Below are 23,553 nucleotides of genomic sequence, written 5' to 3'. Positions count from 1 at the left end.
CATATTTTATCTACTCTCCTCATGAAGGGTTGGGAACTTCCAATAGAAAGAAAAATAGGGGACTTTGGTATGTGGTTGGGAAAAAAAGCCCGTCATGATGATCTCCCTCTCTTTCATGTTCATGTTTAAGGTTGGCATCAGAAGGATAAAACTTTGTAATCTCTTAACTCTCTTTCTTTACTTTCTTTATATTGTGAACAATGAAAAATTTAGTTAATGTTAATATGCATTGTAAGTTTGATACTTCAGTTATGTTAGTTATTGTGTTTTCAATTTCAGCTAAACATGATTTTTAAAAAAAGCATTTTAATTACTTAGCTTTGAAAATTTATTATATTTCTATTTTAGAAATGTTAGTTGTTACAAAGAGAGTGAATATGAAGAGAAGGGTAAATACTAGAGGTAAGTATGATTGAACAGTCTCAACCTAATATTAAGAAGCCAAACATTAAGCAGAAGGGAAAGAGAGGGGAAAAAAAACAAGAAGAAATCGGTGATTTTAGGTAATGCCAAGGCATAAAGGAAGTTGAGAAATGGGAAGGAGATACTCCTTCCCAAGGAGAATTCAATGCCTTAACATGGAATATTAGGGGAATTAATGCCCCTAACAAGTGGCACTTGATCGAATGATAAATTTACATGGCCAAGGTAGACTTATTTTTATTACAAGAAACCAAGTGGAGTTTAAAAGAGAGTGGAAAAGGAATGAAGAGCTAGAGACAATGGGTACGTAGTCTTGTAGGGGAAGTTGATGATTACCTCTTCTTTAGAGTTTCATTTTTCATATCTTAATTTCTCATATTCCTTCATGTGATTACATTGTACATTCTCTTATCACTTTCTCTCCTTAGAAGTTGTGTAATTATTCTTATTGAACCTACACCTAGGGGCATTTATCTTTCTCTTAACCTTTCTAAGGATCCACTTTTTCTTTGTTGAGTGGTGTTTTCTTATGATTTGATTTTAATCCTTGTATGAATTTGTTGTTTTCTCAAGGATTCTCTCTTATGAAAGAGGTGTGTATCTCTTTTAGAATTGGAAATGTATATTTATTATAAACTTACCCCTCACATTGGGTCAAAAGTGTGTCATCCTTCATCAATAATCTCTTTCACCTAGCAATAGGAGGAAAGTAGGAATTCTTATTCTCCTTTCCTTCTTTTGGTAGAAGATGTTATATATGTTGAAGAAACTCCTCCTAGAGGTATATGTCTTTTGAGTAAAGATCTCTTCTCCTCCAAGGATTCCCTTTACACTTGTTGCAAGATATCTCTTTTTCAAGATTTCTTTTTCAAATATTTTATCCTTTCTTATAAGAGTATTCCCTCTTTAGCTTGGATTTATGAACATTGTATCCTAAAGGATATCTCTTCAGTTTTGAAGGTAGGTATCCTTGTTTCTATATTTCTTGAGACATCAATAATATAGGGCTATGTTGACATCTTAAGGGGGGGGAATTGCATATCCCCTCATTATACTATATTGTACTATATTTTTGCATGTCTTAAATGGTTTGTTCATTCTCAAAACCAAAGAAAACAAACTCTTACATGAGATGCTTCATGCCTAAAACCAGACGCAGCATTGATATGTCTTAGACAAGGTGCACATTCTTAAAACCAGATCAAACAAAATCTTACACAAAATCTCCTCAAAACCAGGCATATATTTTGTTTGATATTGTTGAGAAGTTTGCTAGAATGTGTTGTTGTCATTGATCTCAACATATTCCTCTGTGTGTTCCAACATCGTAGTCAGATTAAGTGAGTTAGTTTGGCCTGTGTGTTGCAAATGATCTATTGCAGATTAAAGGGTTTTGAGATAAGTATCTATAGCTGATTTAGCTTAAGTTTCAGAGGTTCGCATGGTTATTTGATCGAGTTATGAGATCTGGTGTTTTGGTTGGTTCTTTAGTTGTTCAGGGTTGATCAGTGTTCTATATTTTTCTTCACATTACTCTGCATTGCAATATCTTGGTTTGCAGATTTGGCAGAGTGTTTGGGATGTTCTAGTGTATCCTCAATTCAGATAGTTCATGATTGTTGGGAAAATGGTGTCTCAACCTTGCATTTACATGAGGTTACTATTTTTAGTAAGTTTCATTTGAGCATGGAATGGTGCGAAATTCTCCCCGAAGCTTCTGGTTGGCTAGATAAGCATTCTACTAGAGTTACGTCACAAGATCACAACTAGTTTTGAAGATATTAATTTTTTCATTTTGGAGGGGTCTAATGAAAGGTTTAAATTTGATTTTGAGGACTTTAGAGGCCCCAAAACACCCTAAAAATTGGGCATAAATGGCTTTATAGTTTACAAGGTAAAAGATAATTTCGCAAGCTTTCTGGTGCTTCAAACGTTTCGTCAATAGGACACACGGTTCTCAAGTTATGGCCTCTGAAAGTTTGCACTCCTGAAATAGGAAACATAAAATACATCGGACACATAAATGAGTTGTAAAAAGGGAGGGATGCGTCATAGGGAATCTAGAAGGGAGATAAGGTTGGCTACACCTTATTGGGTGGTTTTAGCCTATGGTTTTGTAATGTCGTTTGACGGTTTCTTGTATTGTATCTCCTATATATGAGGTGTGTGAGATAGAGGCTGTGTGTAAGAGTCTTATAGCTATTGAGTTACCTTTGAATCTTGGATTAGTGGTACTACTACAAACAGCTTTCTCTGCAAGTATATTGTAATATATTTTAATTGTGGAATAATATATTGAGCGGCTTTTGGAGTGTGGGGTTTTTCTCCCTAAAGGGTTTTCCCCACGTAAATCACTGTGTTATGGTTTGAATGTTATTATATCTATTTTTTTTTTTTGTAACCATTGTGAGGATTTGTAAAAGTTTTTGCATTACCATCCTCTCAAGGTTAGTGTAGGAAGTTTTTCTGCTACTTAACCTCCTTACAAGTGGTATCAAAGCTTCATCACTTTTGGTTTCAGTTGTGGGTTGTTGGGTTTTTTGAACTAATCTAGATTTGAGTGGGAGTTTTTGCAGAAGAAACTTTTTTGTCTTGTTGTAGGAATTTTCAGATGGCAAGTTCGTTAGGGAAAATAGAGGTGGAGAAATTTAATGGAACAAATTTTGAGATGTGGAAGTTAAAGATGGAAGATCTGCTAATAGGTCAAGATATATCGAATGTTGTTGATGTGAATATCCAAAGGCAATTAGATCCTACTGCGGCGGCTCAGTATGATGCTATGGACCAAAAAGCCAAGGGTCTAATCAAACTGTGCTTGGCAGACTCTGTTCTAATTAATTTCCGTGAAGAAAACATTGCAAAGAAGCTATGGACTAAGCTTGGTGAAATGTATCAACCAAAATATTTATTAAATTAGATTTTCTTGAGGAAGAAATTGTATTCCTTGAAGATGGAAGAGGGTGGATGAGTTGCAGACCACCTGGAAGCATTCAATATGTTGGTGGCTCAATTAGTATTTGTCAGTGTTAAGATGAATGAAGAGAAATGTCAAATCTTGCTTTGTTCTTTGTCTAATTCATGGGATTCTCTTGTTATGGCTATCGGTAGTACTTCTATTGTTTTAAAGTCTAAAGATATGGTGGGTGCCCTACTTGGTGAAGAGATGTGAAGGAAGGTATCCCATAGTTTGAAGGAAGCCCTGACTATTCATGGAAGACCTAAGGAGAAAGGCAAGATGAATGAGAAGCATGATAAGTCCAAATCAAGAGGGACATCAAAATCTCCTGAAAAGTCCAAAGTCATTTGTTGGAATTGTGGTAAACTAGGTCACATCTGCAAGGACTACAAAGAAGAAAAGAAGAAGAAAAAGAAGAAGATTGATTTTAATTCTGAGTCTAAGAAGGAAGATGGTGATGCATTTATTGCAGCTTTGGCGACTCATGCAGGTAATGATGCATGGTTAATTGACTCAGGTGCATCTTTTCATATGACTGCCAATAGAAATTGGTTTTTTGAATATGAATAATTTAATGGAGGTAAGGTGTACTTGGGTGATGATTCACATTTAGACATTGTTGGTCGAGGTAAAGTTAGAATCAAGTTTTCTGATGGTATAATAAAAAGGATTAATGGTGTGCTGCATATCCCTAGTTTTAAAAAAAATTGTTATTTGTGAGCAAACTAATAGATGTGGGTGTGCAAGTAGTCTTTTTCTAAAGTGGGAAGTAAGATGATTAAGGGTGTTATGATAATTGCTAGAGGTGTCAGGTTCATCACTTTGTATAAGCTAGACGCATACACTGTTGAGTGTAATAGCACTTCTATAAAAAGTAAATCTGTGGAAGATTTGAGAGTTTCACCTTCAATAGATGGAAATGGTTTTTGGGTACCTAAGGGTGCTCTTTCTTCAAAAGAAAAGTTATCTACAAAGAAGACTATGTTATGGCACCAGAGGCTTGGCCACATTATATAAAAGGGTCTAAGGACCTTGAAAAATAAAAACCTTGTTGAAGTTTTAAATGATTGTAATCTTGACTTTGATTTTTGTGAGCATTGCATTTATGAAAAACAAAACCGCGTGCAGTTTTACTTGAGTTCTCATAAAACTTGTTGTGTTTTGGATCTTATTCACTCTGATGTGTTTGGTCATGTAGATGTTCCTTCGATTAAAAAATAAACATATTATGTTTCATTTATTGATGATTTTAGTAGAAGGACATGGGTATATTTTTTAAAGAGTAAATCTGAAGTTTTCAGTCGATTTAAAGAATTTAAAGTAATGGTTGAGTTGCAGACTGGAAAGAAAATTAAAAGTTTGAAGACTGATAATGGCGATGAATTTTTCTCTAATGATTTTGATAGATTCTATAAAGATTGTGGCATTAGCAGACAGAACACAACTCTATATTCTCCATAGCAGAATGGAGTTGCAGAAATAATGAACAAGACATTGATGGAGAAGGCTAGGAGTATGTTGAGTGGTGCTGGTCTAGAACAAAAATTTTGGGCTCAAGTTGTTGTCACTGCTTGCTACCTGATTAATAGGTGTCCTACATCAGCCCTTGTTGATAAAATGCATATGGAAGCATGGTCAGGTCACAAGCCTTCATTGAGACATCTTAGATTTTTTGGTTGTGAGGAATATGCACATGTGCCAAAGGAGAAGTGGACAAATTTGGAGAACAAGGTTGTGAAATGTATCTTCATCGGGCATAGTTATGGTGTGAAAGGATACAAGCTTTGGGACCCTATTGCAGAAAAGGTAATTCATAGTAGAAGTGTTATTTTTAGAGAAATTAAGTCTCCTTTGGTTACATTGCAGCCAGAATAGACTAAAAAGGAAGATGTGATTCAATTTCCTTCTACACCTGAAAGAGTTGAATCAAGACCCCTAGATAGGCAAGAAGTTGAGGAGAGCTCGTCTAGCTCTGAATCTTTAGAAGAGAAGGAAGAATCTCCAACTCATCTTGTTTGAAGGTCTACAAGACATAGACAACCACTTGAAAGGTATTTCCCTGATGATTGGAGATGTATTTTTTCTTTGAATACTAATGTGGATGAACTAAAAATTTTAGAAGAGGCATTAGGTATGAATGATGTAGAATCATGGAAGATTTCTATGGAAGAAGAAATGATAGCTTTGAAAAAGAATGATACATGGGATCTTGTACCATTGCCTGAAGGACAAAAGCCTGTTGGTTGCAAATGGGTGTTCAAGAAAAACACTGGTTCAGATGGAAGCATTGAGAAGTATAAAGAAAGGTTGGTTGCAAAAGGCTACTCTCAAGTTGAGGGTGTTGATTATGGTGAGATATTTTCTCATGTTGCCAAAATGACATCCATTAGATTTTTTCTTTCTATTACTATTGCTTATAATTTAGAGGTTGAGCAAATGGATGTGAAAACTGCTTTCCTTCATGGTGATTTGGAGGAGGATATTTATATGACAGAGCTGGAGCACTATGTGGTAATGGTAAAAGTAATCTGGTCTGTAAATTAAAGAAATCCCTCTATGGCATCAAACAGAGTCTTAGGATGCGGTACCAAAAATTTCATACATATGTGTTGAGTTTGGGATTTGAGCAGTCTAAATCAGATCATTGTGTTTATTATACATTTGGTGGTGATCATTTCCTATACATTGCACTGTATGTTGATGATATGTTATTGATTGGTAAAGGGAAAGGTATGATTTCAAAACTAAAGTCTTGTCTTGCTACTAAATTTGAAATGAAAGATCTTGGTGCAGTGAAACACATTCTTAGGATGGAAATTATAAGAGATAGAGTTAATAGAAAGCTATGGCCAGGCCAGAGTAAGTATGTGAATTCAGTGTTATAGAGGTTCAACATGCAAGATTGTAGACCATTGTGTGTTCCTTTTACAGTTGGAATGAAATTATCTGCTTTTGATTATCCTACATCCCCATCGAAGATGGAAGACATGAGCAGAGTGCCTTACCAAAGTGCAGTTGGCAGTTTGATGTATGCTATGGTCTGTAATAGACCAGACATTGCCCAAGCAATGGGAGTTTTGTCTAGATATATGTCTAATCTTGGTAGAGTTTATTGAGATGCAGTCAAAAGAGTCTTTAGATATTTGAAGGTTACCTTAGAGTATTCTTTGTGTTATCATGGTAATTCAGTTGGAGACGTGATTTCCCTTGAATTCATGGTTATGTGGATTCAGACTGGGTAGGTGATTATTGATAGAAGAAGATCCACCAGTGCTTATGTGTTTACTTTATTTGGTGGTGCAATTAGTTGGATGAGTAGGTGAAAAGTTGTGGTTGCTTTGTTCACTAATGAAGCAGAGTATATGGAAGCTACTCATGCTTGTAAAGGGGCCATTTGGCTTAAGAGACTATGTTTAGATACTGGAATAAAACAAGGAGTTGTGACAGTCAGAGTGCAATCTTCCTAGCTAAGAACCCGACATTCCATGCCCAGACCAAGCACGTTGATGTTCAATATCATTTTGTCAAAGATATGATCGAAGATGGCAGGGAGAAGTTTGTTAAGGTAGAAACTTTGATGAATGTTGCAGATTCTTTAACTAAGGCAAGCATAGAGAAGTTTAGATGGTGCTCAGAGTCTATGGGCCTCATGGCCCCTAGCAATTGATTTATTGTGTTGATACTCCCTTTGCTCTTGCAAGGTGTTCAACAAGGGAGATTGTTTGGGAAAATGGTGTCTCAACCTTGCATTCACATGAGGTTACTATTTATAGTAATTTTTCATTTGAGCACAGAATAGTTTGAAATTCTCCCTGAAGCTTCTGGTTGGCTAGATAAGCATTCTGATAAAGTTACATCGGAACATCACATCTAGTTTTAAATATATTAATTTTCTGTTTTGGAGGGGTCCAATGAAAGGTATAAATTTTATTTTGAGGAATTTAGAGGCCCTGAAATGCCCTGAAAAGTGGGTATAAATGGTATAGCAATTTATGAGGCAATACAACACTTCGCAATCTTTCTGGTGCTTCAAACTGTTCATCAATAGGACACACGGTCCTCAAGTTATGGCCTCTGGAAAGTTGTACTCCTAAAATAGGAAATATAAAATACATCGGACACATAAATGAGCTCTAAAAAGGGAGGGAAACATCATAGGGCATCTAGAAGGAAGATAAGGTTGTCTACACCTTATTGGGTGGTTTTAGCCCATGATTTTGTAATATCATTTGATGGTTTCTTGTATTGTACCTCCTATATATGAGGTGCGTGAGATAGAAGTTGTGTGTAAGAGTCTTATAGCTATTGAGTTACCTCTGAATCTCTGATTAGTGGTACTCTTGTGAAGATCTTGCTCTGCAAGTATATTGTAATCTAGTTTGATTGTGGAATAATATATTGGGCGGCTTTTGGAGTGTGGGGTTTTTCTCCCTTAAGGGTTTTCACCACGTAATCATTGTGTTATAGTTTGAATGTTATTATATCTATTTTTGTTTTCTGCAACTATTGTGATGATCTATAAAAAAAATTGCATTACCCTCCTCTCAAGGTTACTGTAGGAGTTTTTTCCGCTACTTAACTTCCTTACAATGATTTGGAGGTCTGCAAGTAAATCTTTTAGTTTGACAGTCAGTTCAGTTAGTGTTCTTGAAGTTTGGTATAATGATGATGAAGATTTTAGTAAGTGGTGTTGGTGCGGTTGTTGTTGTGGTAATTCATAATGTGCATATTATTGATGATTTTTCTTGATCCAGTGGTGTTCTTCATGTTCTTGGCCGACATGATGAATGTAGCGTGTTGTAGATGTTTGAGGTATAATTATTGGAGGTGTTTCACATTCGAGGTGTTGATTTAGGTCCATACTATGTCTTACCTGACATTGATTTGATCCACATGTAATATTGTAGCGTATATGGTTATATCTTTGTAATTTGTGATGTGTGTTGAGCCGACCTTGAAAGATAGGTTGATGATATATATAAATAAATGTAATACTCATGTGAGAGGTATTTATGTGTGCTAATAATGTATTAATCATTCGATATCAGAGAAGAAATACAAGCAAGTGTGAAGGAATGCGAAAGAGAAAAATATGTGTTGTGTGCTTAACCGAAACTATAACCAGGCATGAGGAGATGGTATTCTATTATTTCATGATCTTTTGGATCTAATTCGAATATGTTTTTAAGATAGTGAGTCTTCCCAAGGGTTGTACCCCTCCTTGTTATGTGTTTTGAGCAGTGAGCTCTAGGCAATGTGCCTGAATGCATGTTCATTCTCCATTGTAATATTTCATATACTTCTAACAGGGTATCATAATATTGTGGGTAGGTTCCCACCATGGTTTTTCTCTTAGCCAGTTTTCCACATCCAAAATCTTGGTGTTATGTGTGTCATTGATGTGGGTTTTCCATGTCAAAAATCTTGGTGTAAATTTTTTGAGAAAACTAACTCACCCCCCTCTTCTCAGTTTTCATCCTTGTTGCCAACAATATTTGTCTTACACGGGGTTACACATTCTCAAAACTAAAGCAAACAAATACTTACACAAGATTTTCCCAATACCAAACACATTTTCAATGTATTTCATGTCTTACCAAAGTTGTTGCATGCTTGAAACCAAAGAAATAAACTCTTATATGGGATACTTAACACCTAAAACTAGACATCACTTGCACACAAGCACGAGGATGAGTGGAACTAGGAGAATATAGCTATATTATTCCTAATATCCTCACCAACATGGATAACCTAGAAAAACACATCTAGAATGTGTATCCATGTCCTCTCTCATTCTTCTTTCCATGGATCAACTAGAAAACCACATCTAGAATGTGTATCCATGCTTCCCCCTTTTCTTCTCATGAGCTCATAGGTTTGCTATTTGTAGTTCATGGATGATGCGTGCTCTTGCTCTTGTACGTGATCACTTGTGTTCTTGAGATGGTATTTTTCAAGAATGATATTAGTGGTTGAGACATTTTGATATCGAGGTCTCTCTGACTAGTTGACTTGAGGTCTTGTTTTTGGTTTTTATCTTTTTGTGTCTTTTTATCTTTGTTATCTGTGTTTGCTTTTTTTATTTTTTCTTGTTTTGTGTGCCCTTGCATGTGTTTGAGTGAGTTAATATCCTAATACAAGGGGCTTGGTTCCTTGAAATTAGTGATGTCTCATACTCTATGTGATTGTACTCCTAATTGATCCTCTCATTTCCTTCATCTCATTCATCTACTTTACCATGAGTATTTGCATAGGCTCATACTCCCATTAAATTAGGCACTAAATGTAGCATTATAAATTGTCACCAGGCCAAATAACACCTCATGTTTGTACCTCTAATTTAATGTGTCCTATCTTCATCACTTATCTATGTATGTTTTGTGCCCAAACTTTAGTTCTAATGCCATGTACACCCACTAATGAACTTCCTAGAGGGGTGTCCTTCTCCCTAGGGCTTAATTGTAGTCCCTTTCTAAGAAGGACCATGGCACCCAGCACCTTGGTCCCTCTTATTTGGGACCAATTTTGAAATGGGGTTGGGGTCCTATCTCTCTGACAGGAATTAAATTATATGGCTCTGCATGACTATTGGAGGTCAGCCTAATCGATAAATAACCTGGATACTCATATATAAAGACATCTAATGTAGTACCCTTCCTCGTGTGAACTCATTAGACTCATACTTTATTATTGTTTGTTTTCAGTGGATACATTACCATGATGTGTTATTCAGATTTATATGACATTATTTCATGCTTTATCTGGATATGAGATGCATAATTTATTTGCAGTATTTCAGTACTTGTGATTTATGGCATTTTATGGATTATTGCTATATACTGACATTTTACTTTATCTATGCAATGTGTAATTATATGTTGTGTGTTTGTGAGTGTATTGGATGCAAGGGGACGATTTTCCTTTACTCATTTTGGTGAGATAGAGAATGTCGTGATTCTCCTTCATCGGTGTGTATGTCATGTTTTCTATATTGTATATATGCATGTGTGGTTCGATGATGCAGGATATTGAAGGTACATGTACAGGGTAGGTACAGGGTATCATCTCACCTGGCTTCACAGGTCTAAGCATGCCTTATATTTTCCAATGGAAGTGGAGGAGATAGTAGTTGACCCTATTTTACTCAGTTACACTTGTGTGAGTGTCATCAGTTGGTTGTCCTGTCAGTTTGTTCGGCCTTTGTATTTTGTTGTTTGATCTTTTATGAGTATTTGTTTGAGGTTTGTTTAGTTTGTATGATTTAGTGGATTTAATTAATTAATTAAGTTTATGTAGTTATCTCATAGTTGAATTATGTATGCATTGAGATTATAAATTTAATTAATTAAAAGAAGTTATTAAATTAAGATGCAAGCTGCATGATATTAGAAACATATTTTATTTAAATTTTAGTGAAAAATAAATTAGATTAATTTAATTTATTGTTCCTAGAATTTTAAATAAATAAAAGAATAAAAGAACAAATAAATAAATGAATAAAAGAATTAATTAGAATTAAAGTATTGCTTTAATTTCTTTATTTAGAAAATTAATTAATTTGCATGAGAAAAGAAAAGAAAGAAAAATGATTTTTAATTGTTGCATGTTAACTTATCCCTTTGTTAGTAAATTGGAAAAGAAAAGAAAATTTCTTTTATTCTAAATTTAGGTTTTTGGGGAAAAAGATATTCGACCTAGAATTTTAGTTTAAAAAGGGGAATAGGTCATTATTTTAGAAGACACAGGAAACAGGTCAGGGATTTAGGTGAAGAGAAATTTATTTGGAAGCTTGTTGAAGGATTGGTTCTCTTCTACAAATTTCTTCCAGGAAAGCTATACCAGGTTGGGTGGCTTCATTTGTTTGTTTGTTTTAAAGAAAATATTTTATTTCTTTTATCTTTCTGAATGATGTGTGTGTTAAGATGTTTGTCAAATTTAAAATCATGTCTGATTATTTCTTGTTCTTGGCTAGAGTCCATTCCTGACGTTAATTTCTATTTTATGGAAAGAAGTTATTTCCTAGGTGTTTGTAGATTAAATCTTAAGAAATTTGGAAAAAGTTATTATGGCAAATTTCGCCAATATTTTTATTGTGCATGGAAATTGCAAGATTTGGGAGGAATGCGATTTACTAGAGAAACCATTCCCTCTTGTTTGATTTTTGTTTCGATATTTGGCTATGGCAGTCCTTTTTAATATTTGTGTATCTCTGTGATATAATTAGTTATTATAGAAATAAATTTAATCATTAATTAAATTTATTGTATTATTAGAAGTTAAGGGAAATTATTTTATTATATTATTTTGGAGAAATTGTGTAATAAATAATTTCCCTGGAAATAAATTGGTTTGGAAATTAATTCTGGTAAAAAAAAAAATTTAAAATTAAATTTATTGTTTTTAAAGTAGTTGTGAATTTTTTTAAAAAATTAATTAAAAAAAAACAAAAAAATTAATTAAAAAAAAAACAAAAAAAAAAAACTAATATTATATATATGTATATAGTATTTTCTGTGGTTAATTTAGATTATTGATACAATTTAGATAATAAAGCGGGCCCATATTTAGATAATAAAGCGGGCCCATATTTAATTTAGATTATTGATACAATCTAATCGGGTTTATTTGTAAAGTAATCATGAACATATAATTAGGGGGTTAATTTTTATGTGATTGATTTAAACTTATTGGACAAATGACAAAATTGATTTCTTTGTATTAATATAGTTGTATTTTCTTATTTTCTGGAAAATCTTTAATTGCAAGTTATTTATGCTTTTGGTTGTTTTAAGAAATGATTGCCTGTATTAGGATCTTGTGTAAATGGTATTTGCAGTAAAGCTTAATTTCATTGCAATTCTAGTTGAGTTGTCATTGTGTTGTATGCTATTGTATCTCCTTGGTCAGGTGTTGTTTTATAACCTTATTGATGTGAGCCATTGTGTGTTTTGTCCAAATGGTCAATCTTGGGTTAGTGATTGTGTATCCTTCACCTGTGGTTTGTCAGGATTAGTTATGGCTATTTGTTTTGCCATAGGGTTCTCATAGAGAGACCTTTCCTATTAGTGTCCTATGAGAGAGAGTTGCTTTTGAGCAGGGGTCATGCCCTAAGTGGATGACAGGATAACCCATCGAAAGTTAGTTAAAAAGTGATAACCTAATAATATATTGGGGGGAGTGAAATAAATATTAATTAAGATAATGTACCTCGTGCATAGGTGTAGTGCTTGTATAGGGCTCATAATGTTATGAGAAGGCCTGGAATGGCAAACTTACTATCTTGTCTTCACGAAAGGATTGGTAGGGTCCGCATGAGACTTAGTTGGAGTCAGAAGTTGGGAGAAGTTACCAGGACAGAGAGTCGGGACCTAGGAGGCCTACCATGGTAGCCATCAAGCTATGCGATGACACTCTCTCCTTAGAGTCACTAGTGTTTTGAGAGTTGACTCACATGGATGTTTGTGGAGTCTTGTAGTTCTTTTGTACTTGTCTTACTTTCCTTGCTTGAGGGTTTTCTACTATCTCCTAGCACGGTGGGGTGGTTCCATTTCGGGATCACATGGTCGGGTGGTAGTGCCACTTCCCATCGGATGTTTTGGATTGTATCTTCAGTCGAGGAAAGGCTTCGCTGGTGTTTCTTGGTTCATGGTTCATGTACCAGCTCATGTTTGTGATCATTGTTCAGTTGAGACCTTTTGGTCATTGTATTAGACTTTTATGTAACCTTGATATTGTAACTTTGGATTCCGTGGTATTTTTGGACGCCATGTATTTATGGATATTGTAATATTATGTCAGTGGAATGTATGTTAATTCAGTTGCTTTGATCTTATGTATAAATTATTTATGGAAAAATTGAATGCATTGGTATACTTGAATCTTTCATTAGGGAATTTAGATGTATGTGTAGTTTTTAACTTAAGCATTTAATTTACCTAATTAAATGGACAATTGGATTAACCGTGGTGTTAATATAATCTATGAATTAATCTTCATTGGTAACCCTTAAGAAATCATGTGTTAGTCTTCCATTGTGTTATTAAACGTGCAATGGTTATAATTAATGCACTTGGTCTTTAAAAAAAAATTATTTCACCCTTTAGTTGCCTAGTTGTGTTGTTTTCCTTTAGGGTTCCTGGTGGGGCATTACATCTAATCAATTCAATCTAATGAGAAGATTCCAAGCAATCAATTCCTAGCATCCTTGCATCCGTGAAGCATTCATTATCAAGTATTTTTAGAGATCTTCAAGGTTGCATATTCTTCATTCAACCATTGTGGAGAAAAATTACATCATTCATATGCAAGCATGTGTGTGTGATTAGGAATTTTTCATGTCCATTCCATTTCATACAACATATGTGATTGCATTCAAGGAGCAAAGCATCATCATAAATAATTACAAATTTGAGGTATATCTTTCCATTATTTATTTCAATATTTGCATTATTTCAATCAAGATTAATTCCTAAATCAGAGTTTGACTTAGTCAAACCCCAATTCCCAACAATTTCCCCTTTCTTTCTATGTGTAGGAAATAGGTACAGAGCTATAATTTTTAGGATTGACATTATTTGCAAAGATGAACATATAATATTTTAGATGGCAAAAAATTTGGACGACCGAGGCGACTGGCATCTCAGTCCTGACAATTTAGGTTGACCTTTTGGGAACAAATCCAAACCTTCATTTATTGCTCAGATCTAGGTTTGTTGCTCCATGCAATGATTTTAGCTCACTATTATGTCATGTCCCTTTAATATCTACACATTTTCCCTAATTTTAGCATCTTCAACAAATTCAAATTAAATAAAATCAAGGGAAAGAAGAGCCCCATCAAAAGGGATTGGTATCATCTAGGTCTATTAGGCAGATTTATCAAATTCCTATCTTTCCCTAATGTAATTGGTCCTTAAATAAAATTAGTGGTTTTATAATATCTACTGGTGGAAACCCTAATTTTCATCAAATTACAAGAGGAAATATCTAGATTTTAACCAATTTGAAAGGATTCTCACTGTCAATGATCCTTTACAAAGCTTTGCAATATGGAATTTCATCTTAGAGTATAGAGACATTGTCACCAAACACATTACATGGGATGTGAAGAATGGGAGTAGAACATATTTTTGGATGGACTCATGGGAAGGGAATCCTCTCCTTTTTGTTCACACGAATTTGAAAACCATCAAAGCTAGAACTTTGAGTCTAGGGGAGTTTAGTAAAGGATTATTAAGAGATTTCAGAAGTCAATTACATAGCAGAATGGAAGTGGAAAGCCCTTGACAACATCGAGGCCCAGAAAGAGTAGAAAGAGGAGTTGCACAGAATACTTTAAAATGGAGTCTTAACTCCCTCATAGGGAGAGGATATTATTAGATGGTATGATTCAAAATATGGGGAGCATAAGGTCAAGATGGGCTACAAAGTGAAGGAATTTGTAAGCAATAGGTAGGACTAGACAACCCACCTCTTATGGAGAAAAAATTATTTTCTAGTGGGAGTTTTTACTTGGATGGCTATTCAGAAGAAGATTTTGAAAAAGGATAGGTTGAAGATGTTCTTTATCTAGGGCTCAGGTAGGTGTGTGTTGTGCAAAAAGTGAAAAAAAATGAAGACCATCTTCTCCTTAACTAACCCTTTGTCAAATCTTGTTGGAAATTCTTCATTCAAAAACTAAACTAGCAAACCTTGATACCTTGGGATCTTTGACATTGGTTTCTAATGTGGCCTTTTTGGAAATAAACTCTCTATTTTCTAGTTTGTGGATAGTTTTACCATCACATGTGATATGAGAGATATGGAAGGAGTGATATAGGAGAATCTTCCAAGATAAACAGATGAGTTGGATGGAGTTAGTAAGGAAAATTTGTTAGAGTAAAAGGTATTAGTTTACTTAATTAATTAAATCATATTGATTTAATAATTAAGTCACCTTTTCTCTATTTTAGTTAAGCTAAATTTAGGAAGCTAAATTTAGAAATATTAATACTTAATTTATTATTAATTATTAATTTCTTTTAGGGTTTTTCCTATTAGGTTTGATCTCCTTTTATAAGGATTGATCCCTGTGTATTCCTAACTAATCTGATTATTATTATTGCATTCTTTTTCTCTAGGTTTTCAAAAAAATATTTGTGTTTTGTGAATCTTCCATTGTTGTGACAGGTTATTTGCATACAGGTGTTCACTGGGTTTTGTGAGGTTGTATTTCACAACTTTAACATGGTATCAGAGCTTTAGACTCGGCTTTCATGTTCTTCAGATTGGAAGATTCTACCTATAGAATGCCTTCTATGCAATTTGGGTTGATTTGGACCTCACCATTTAATCCGACATGTGTCAAATAGTCAAGATTAAGCTTTTGTTTGTCAATTTTTGATTCACGGGGCCAAATCTGTGAGGGTTTGAAAATTCAACTTTTTTTAAATCCAGGGGGCACTTGGTTTTGGGAGCAATTTGGGCAAAAAAGGATGTCATGGTTGGCTTTTGGAGGTCAATTCTATGAATTTTTTATATATAATTCAATATACTTCAGCATCAAAGGCAAAAAAAAATTGGGTCGTATGACCCTCTATACGGAACTGTGTGGGCGGAATTTTAAAATAAATAAATAAATAAATTTTTATGTGCTAGCAGTTTAACCGCTAGCAATTTAGTTGGGCACAAAACCTTCGGCCAACTATCTGTGGTTTCCTTTAACCGCAGCCGCCAGCGGTTCTTCAAATTGCTGCCCCCACCGTTGACAAGCCACCTCCCCATCGTCGCTCCCGCTTTGCTCCATCTGGGCACCGCTCCACTCCACCCATGCACCACCTCAGGCAGGGGATTTTCTTTTTTCTAGTGAAAGGGAATATTCACAAAATATTTTGCTAATGTCAACAGTACAGACAGCGGTTCAATGGCCCCTTTGAACCCTCTTTGTGCCCTAAAAGAGGGTTTTTTCTTTTGGCCATAACTTGGGCATACGATATCAATTTTTGGAAAATGAGATATCATCGAAAATCTAGTTTCATCTACTTTCCAAATATGTTGGTTTCATCACCTATTTTTGTTGTTGGTGCATTCAACAGATATTTGAAGTCAGAGGTGTTGCTTCCAGTCCCAAGCTTGTAACTTTTCACCATTTTCTCCACTTTTCGCTATTCCAGCGGCATTGGGATGGTGTTTTAGAGATCTTCACGGGCATCCATGTGTGTGTGTGTGTGAAAAAGTGAACCTGTAGCTGCAATCACAACACTTTAATTAAGTTATTATATGCATGGTTAGTAATCAATAATCAATAAGAAATAAACCATAGCAAAGTGACTAATTGCCCTCTAAAAGATGTGAGTATAAGATTGCTCTAATATTTTTTTATAAGCAATGCCAGTGACTAGACTACACCAAGATGAAGGATTTAATCTATATGATATTAAGCTATATGGATGCAAGATGGATGAATAATTCAAGCAATAATAACCAATTCAAGCAAAAATGGATGCAAGCAATAATGAATGTAAAATGGACGCAAATTATCTAAAAAAGCATAATAATTTTCAATGACTCCAGAGCAAAATTAGCGTGATAATAATCTCCAAGCATGTTCTCAAAAATCTCTGGGGTGAATTGGAATGAGAGCTGAAGATTGAATTTATAGAGAATCACAAGAAAGGTCAATTTAGGATTAATTGAAATAATTAAGAAATCATGTTCAGTTAACCTTGAGATAGATTCCAATTATAGTTTAATTGAAATGCATTCAAATTAGAAGTCCAGGTTGCATTGGAAAATAATAATAAATTAATTCCATGCATATCTGATAAAAATAGATAATTCTTTAATTTATTCAAGAAAAAAAGTCTTTTCAATGCAACTGAACTTCTTTTTCTGAAAAGCTTTGAGTTCCAATTTTAGAGAATAATTCAATAATTCAATTAAATTGCTTTTCTGATTTCAAGTTCTAAATTTAGAAAAAGAAATAATATCTCAAGTTTGATTTCTCTCTCAGTTCAATTCTTTTTGTTTTATTTTCAATTCAACTCTTTGTAATAAATTAATCCTTTTGTAATAAATTAATCCTTTTTGCATGATTGAATGGTAAATTTATTAATTAATTAAATATGCAAGGATATTTAATATATTAAAATGGGATAATTGATCAAAATGATATTCTTGGAAATGATTTGATTAATTAAATAAATATTTAATTAATGTTGAGTAGTTGATTTGCCATATGATTTTTGATAATTAAAGAATTAATAATGTGCTCAAGATTAATTTAATTGCCTTTGGTTAGGACCTTGGTGATGTTGTCGAGATTAGGGGCCCATGGTTTAGATGACCAATTTTAGGGTATTACATTTGCCCCTCTTTGAATTAATGTGCGAGCAGCGCTTTGATTCAAAGAATGTGTGATGTCTAGGAGATGCCAGTTCTGAACTTGATTGATCACGAACTAGATGAAAAGCAAGGTGTTTAGCTTGATTCGAAGCGACAAAGCTGAATGAAGTCTGATTAAAGTGATACCGATCCCGAACTTGATTGAACTAAGGAACGATAGAAAACAAAGATACCAAACTTGAACTTGATTGATTAAGAAGCGGATCTTACTGATCTAGAACTTGATTGATCTTAGATACAGTAAGTGATGATAAAAAAAAATTGATCTTGAACTTGATTGATCAAGACACGATGAGCGAAGAATAAACCGTTCAGCTTGATCAAGAAATGAATACTAAACACCTGCTTAGATTTAGTGTGATCAAAGAAACTCTTTAAACTTTTGATTGAATTTAAATGAATAATCAGTTTGATTTGAAGTGATGAAACTGATTAACGTTAAGAGATTAATTCAGATGAAAGACAAATATCAGCTTGATTTGAAGCGATGAAACTGATATGCCCCTAGCGATGAGGTCTTATTTGACTTTCTTTAATTGAAAATATTTTGCTCGACTTTTGATGAAGATTTGAAAAAATTTCTCGACTTGTGAAGTCATAATGTCGTGAGTATGTCCCCCTCGGGAGCGAAATTGAAAGATAGCGAGGGATTGATTATAGGCAATTGTGTGGCAAAAATAACTTATTTGAGCACAAATTGATTCTGAGGATTTTTTTTTTTTGAAAATTCCGGCGATGATTGATAAGAAATTGAGCGTAGAGTTGATTGTAATGTTGATGTGTAAAATGAAATTGAATTAAGATTCAGCGTTGAAATTGAGCGCAATTTGAAGAAAGAATGAGCATTTGATGAAAAAAGCGCTAAGTGGTCAAAATTGTGAAATTGACTAGCAAGATGATCTCGAATTTCTATTTTGATCCCGAAAATGGAATCAGAGTAGGCACATTAGCTAAGGGTACAATTTTCATAACCATCAGAGCAAGTTGAAAAATTAGGTTTTAGGCTATATGTAGGACGAAAGTGTCATTTGCAATTCATTTTAACCCTCCAAGTTTGAAAACTCAAAAAACAGTGATCATTTTTGAAAGTGTAAACATGAAATTTTGCTTTTGCATTTGACTTATTTGGATTTGCGTGATGTTTAGCTTCTCTTGTAGACTCATGTGGAATGTTTTATGATGCTCGTTGTTGGGTTTTTTTTGCAGGTGTGCTTACCTCCTGTGCTCTTCAGATGTGTATATCCTCCCACTATGGCTTTAGTTTGTGATTTGTCTGAGGTGGAGCAGGCTCATGTTGATATGTGTGGCTTGACTCCCCTGATGAGGTTACCTGATATCCATGTGAACCATGGGATGCTCATAGCATTGGTAGAGCAGTTTCATTCAGAGCATAATACCTTTCATTTTCCAGTTGGGGAGTTGACTATCACTTCCGAGGATGTGAACAGGATCCTTCATATCCCTTTTGTTGGGGATAAGGTGGATTATGATACTACATTGTTACCTGGACTACAGGCTCTTAGGAACGTATTCAAGGATCCTGATATCTTGACTTGTTCTATGAGTTGGGATATATTGATGGGCAGGTATAGTGAGGAGTATCCACTAGCATGTGTCCTAGCAGGTTTCATTGGTTGCTTCTTGATGCCAGACAGAGGGCAATAGGGTTTTCAGAGTGGATGGGGCCATATGCTGGAGAGGTTGATAGAGACCCCTCAGAGACTTGGTTGGGGCTCTTGTTTGTTGGCCCACATGTGTCAGGAGATGCATGAGATTGTCTACAGAGATGGGCGGAGCATGGCTGCAGGGGTGTACATTTTACAGGTATGGGCTTGGGAGCACCTTGCCATTTGTCGGCCAATATTTGATGATAGCAGAGAACTAGGACAGCCAATTATTTACAGGTATGCCGGATATATTACATAGCCCCATCTAGGCAAGATAGACTTCTGGTGACAACAGCTCGATGATCTAATAGCTATCATATAGAGACCGTATAGGGAGTTGGAGTCATGGGATGACTGGTGGGCGGTTTGGAGAGATCTTTTTGTTACACGCCCACTAATTGGGAGATCACAGACTGCTGTGTAGTGATTCATCATTTCACGAGTGATGAGGCAGTACGGCCATCCTCAGGGTATCTCTCAGGAGTATACAGCGTATGCTCGATACACCGATGAGGAGAGACAAGGATGGTCACCTAGGATATCCTATGCTTTAGCGATGCAGGAGCTGAAAGGTTTACACCATCTGAGGTGGGATTACCTGGATGATATAGCAGATGCAAGGGTATTGCCCCAGTACAGGGATTACTTTCAGCAGCATCCATTCCCTCGATTAACAGATCCAGGAGAGCATGCTCCTCATATTGAGGATGTGGAGGATGATGCCCCCGCACCGGCACAAGGAAAGGGCCAGAGACAGGGCCATAGGCAGGGACAGGCACAGAGACTAGATGCTCCCCAACGGACTGGTGGTGATCCTGGTGCTAGCAGCAGTGGAGTGTGAGCTGATGTTGGATAGCAGAGGAGTGAGGGTGGATCCCTTGGGAGAGTAGGCATGAGGTTGGGTGGTAGAGAGGAGGAGCGAGCAGCTCTGAGGCAAGTCCAACAGCAGTGGGATGATCAGGGTGGAACCACAGGTGGAGATGGTGGTGGAGATGGCGGCGGAGAGCCTACGAGAGAGTAGGGGGCTGACACAAGATGGTCGATGAGAACACGCCTTGCAGAGCTACAGTCATAGTTGATAGTGGCTCAGACTCAGCTAGCGGAGCAAGACCGATAGCTGGTTGAGGTTAGGGTCGAGCATGATCATCAGATCACAGCATTGAGAGCCGAGTCGAGAGCAGAGATAGAGTCTCTTCGATAGAAGGTGCTTCTCCAGAGAAGTAGGGCTACATATTATGTGGCGGCATATAGTGTCATAGTTCCTCTTGCACAGCAGGTGCAACCCTATTCACAGTATATGGCTAGATCAGAGGGAGAACGAGCATCGTGCCAGGATCCTGGGCATCAGGCTCCTCCTCCTCCACCAAGCGATGAGGGAGAGGGTGCCAGCTAGATGATTCTTTTTGTAGCTGGAATATTTTTTGTAGACACACCCATTTTTTTGTAGCCGATACGATTCTTCCTCCGATGGGAGTTTGTATATGTCATTGGACATCATTTTGTACCCTTAGACTTGATATGATATATATACGAGATCTAATTTGACTTCATCGTACTTGTGTTGATCGACTATGAGATGTTTCTCTATGCTTTATTCTATATGTATGCATTTATTTCAGCATGAATGTATGTAATGCAAATGAATATGGATGTCTATGTGTTGGTTTCTTTTTTATATGCAAATAAATGAATGAATGAAAATGAGAGTAATGAGTAATGAGTAATGTAATTTTTTCATTTTTCCATGCAATAAGATCAGTGTAAATGAATAATAATGAAATGAAATGAATGAATCTATATGAAATGTTATTTATGTAGCTAAACATCTCAAAACACAAGTACTCGATCGAAGAAATAATGATAAAAATACCACTTAGCGTAAGAAATGATGATGCTTTCAGCTCTCATTCAGAAGATAAAGAGATTATTACTATATTGAAACCACTCTAGATTCACAAAAATGCAAAATGATATGCGAAATGCAACCTAATCCTAGTCACTGGATTTAAAATACTTAAGATTCATCACTGAGCATAACGAACACAACAGGCAAGTTAGAGTTCCTTTCTTTTTCAATGTGCAATATTACTTATCTTGTCCGCAATGACCCTTTTTTCATTCATATACTTGGACAAATTTCGCAGGGACCTGGATTGCATCATGAAGAAATTCCCTCAAAACAGACAAAGAAATAATGTGGACCTCCCTATAGCATACAAATAAGTCGAGTCGAGGTATGTGAGGTGATTTCACCTTAATGTGAAGGCTCTTATCATAGACACCCAGTGAATTTATATGTTTCCAGATCATCGGGATCATTCCTACAAGCAAAAAAAAAAAGAAAATATTATGCCCCCAAATCCTTGTTTCTCTTAGTCACAATAGACTTCCTCGAGTTACTCAGAGGGACAATAATCGAAAATCAATATAAAAGACAGCACACAAAGAAAATTTGCATTCATAGCTCAAATTGTTTAGTAATTATTTTCCATTACGTTGTTTTGCTTGTGAACTCAGTGATAAAAACTCTATAGTAGTCAGGAGATAGGTAACTGACTCAGAGTGGACGACTAGGTTTCACTGACAGAATAATGACTTGGTTGACACTGCTTAGGATATGTAATGTGCTCTGTCAAGTAACCTAAGACTAGGACGTTGATCAGTTTCAAGTCATGAGGGTTCCAATGAACCAGGATGTCACAAAAGTGACTGAAAATATGTACAAGTGAAAGAAAAAGATGCTTGAAAGCGGGAAATGCCAACGTTGCGTTGATAGATGGAGCACTTGAGTACAAGAGGCGCCTGTTTGCCAGGTTTTCACCTGCTTGGCAGAGATTCTTTTTTTTTTTACCGAGGTGCCTGTTTATCAGGTTTTCACCAAGGTAATTTCTCTCTTTTTTTATTTTTTTATTTTCTTTTCTTTTCTATTTTTTCTTTTTTTTTTGGATTTCTTCAGGACTTTTTCCGATTTTTAAGATTTTTTCAGGACTTTTTCAACTATACAAGTTTGCTGGAGCAGAGAGTAATAAGCAAAGAATTTCTTCAAGTGGATGGTGTTAATCGGTTCATGGAGCTATTCTCCTTCCGAGTTTGAGAGTTGATAGGCACCAAAGCCGAATACTACAGTAACAATGTAGGGACCCAGCCAGTTGGGTTCAAACTTCCCTTTATTGTCGCGAAACTGTTGATTTTTTGGATTTTCTCTCAGAACTAGGTCACCAACTTGAAATTCTCTTTGTTGAACTTTCTTGTTATACCCTCTGGACATTCTCTTCTGATACACTCTAAGATGATCAAACGCCACTTTTCGACGCTCATCCAACAATTTGTGTTCTTGCAATCTAGATATTCTATGATCTTCATCAGTAACAAGACCTTGCAACGAAACTCTTAGAGATGGTATTTCTACTTCAATAGGTAATACTGATTCGGACCCGTACACCAAAGAAAAAGGTGTAGCCCCAGTAGGTGTTCTGATACTGGTTCTGTAAGCCCATAGTGCAGGATTGAGCTACGGATGCCAATCCTTCCCAGACTTGTTCACTGCTCTGTGCAAGATAGTCAGTAGGTTTTTGTTAGACGCCTCAGCTTGTCCATTACCTTGAGGGTAATATACTGATGACCAGTGTTTCTTTATTTTGAATTTCTCACAAAGCTCGTCCAGATCTTTATTCTTGAATTGTCCTCCATTATCAGTCACGATGGATGAAGGTATCCCATACCTACAAATTATATAGTTTAGGATGAATAAGGCGACTTGTTTACCAGTTGCCTTGGTGAGCGAAATTGCCTCTACCCACTTGCTGAAATACTCAGTGGTAGTTATGATGAATTTATGTCCGTTGGATGAAGCCGGATATATCTGACCAATGAGATCAAAGGCCCATTGCTGAAAAGGCCAGTGTGTTATAAATGGTATGAGTTCCCTTGCCGGGGCATGTATGAGATTTTCATGAAGCTAACATTTCTCACAAGTCTTAGCAAATTTTATGCATCTTTTTCCATATCTGGCCAGTAGTAGCCAGCCCATAATAGTTTCTGAGCTAAAGTAAAACCATTCAAATGAGATCCACAAATACCTTCATGGACTTCCGATAATGCACATTAAGATTCTTTAGTTTCTAG

This window comes from Cryptomeria japonica, chromosome 8 (assembly GCF_030272615.1).
Source record: "Cryptomeria japonica chromosome 8, Sugi_1.0, whole genome shotgun sequence".
Taxonomy (NCBI): Eukaryota; Viridiplantae; Streptophyta; class Pinopsida; order Cupressales; family Cupressaceae; genus Cryptomeria; species Cryptomeria japonica.
The sequence above is the reverse complement of the archived record's forward strand: the minus strand, read 5'-3'. Positions refer to the sequence as shown.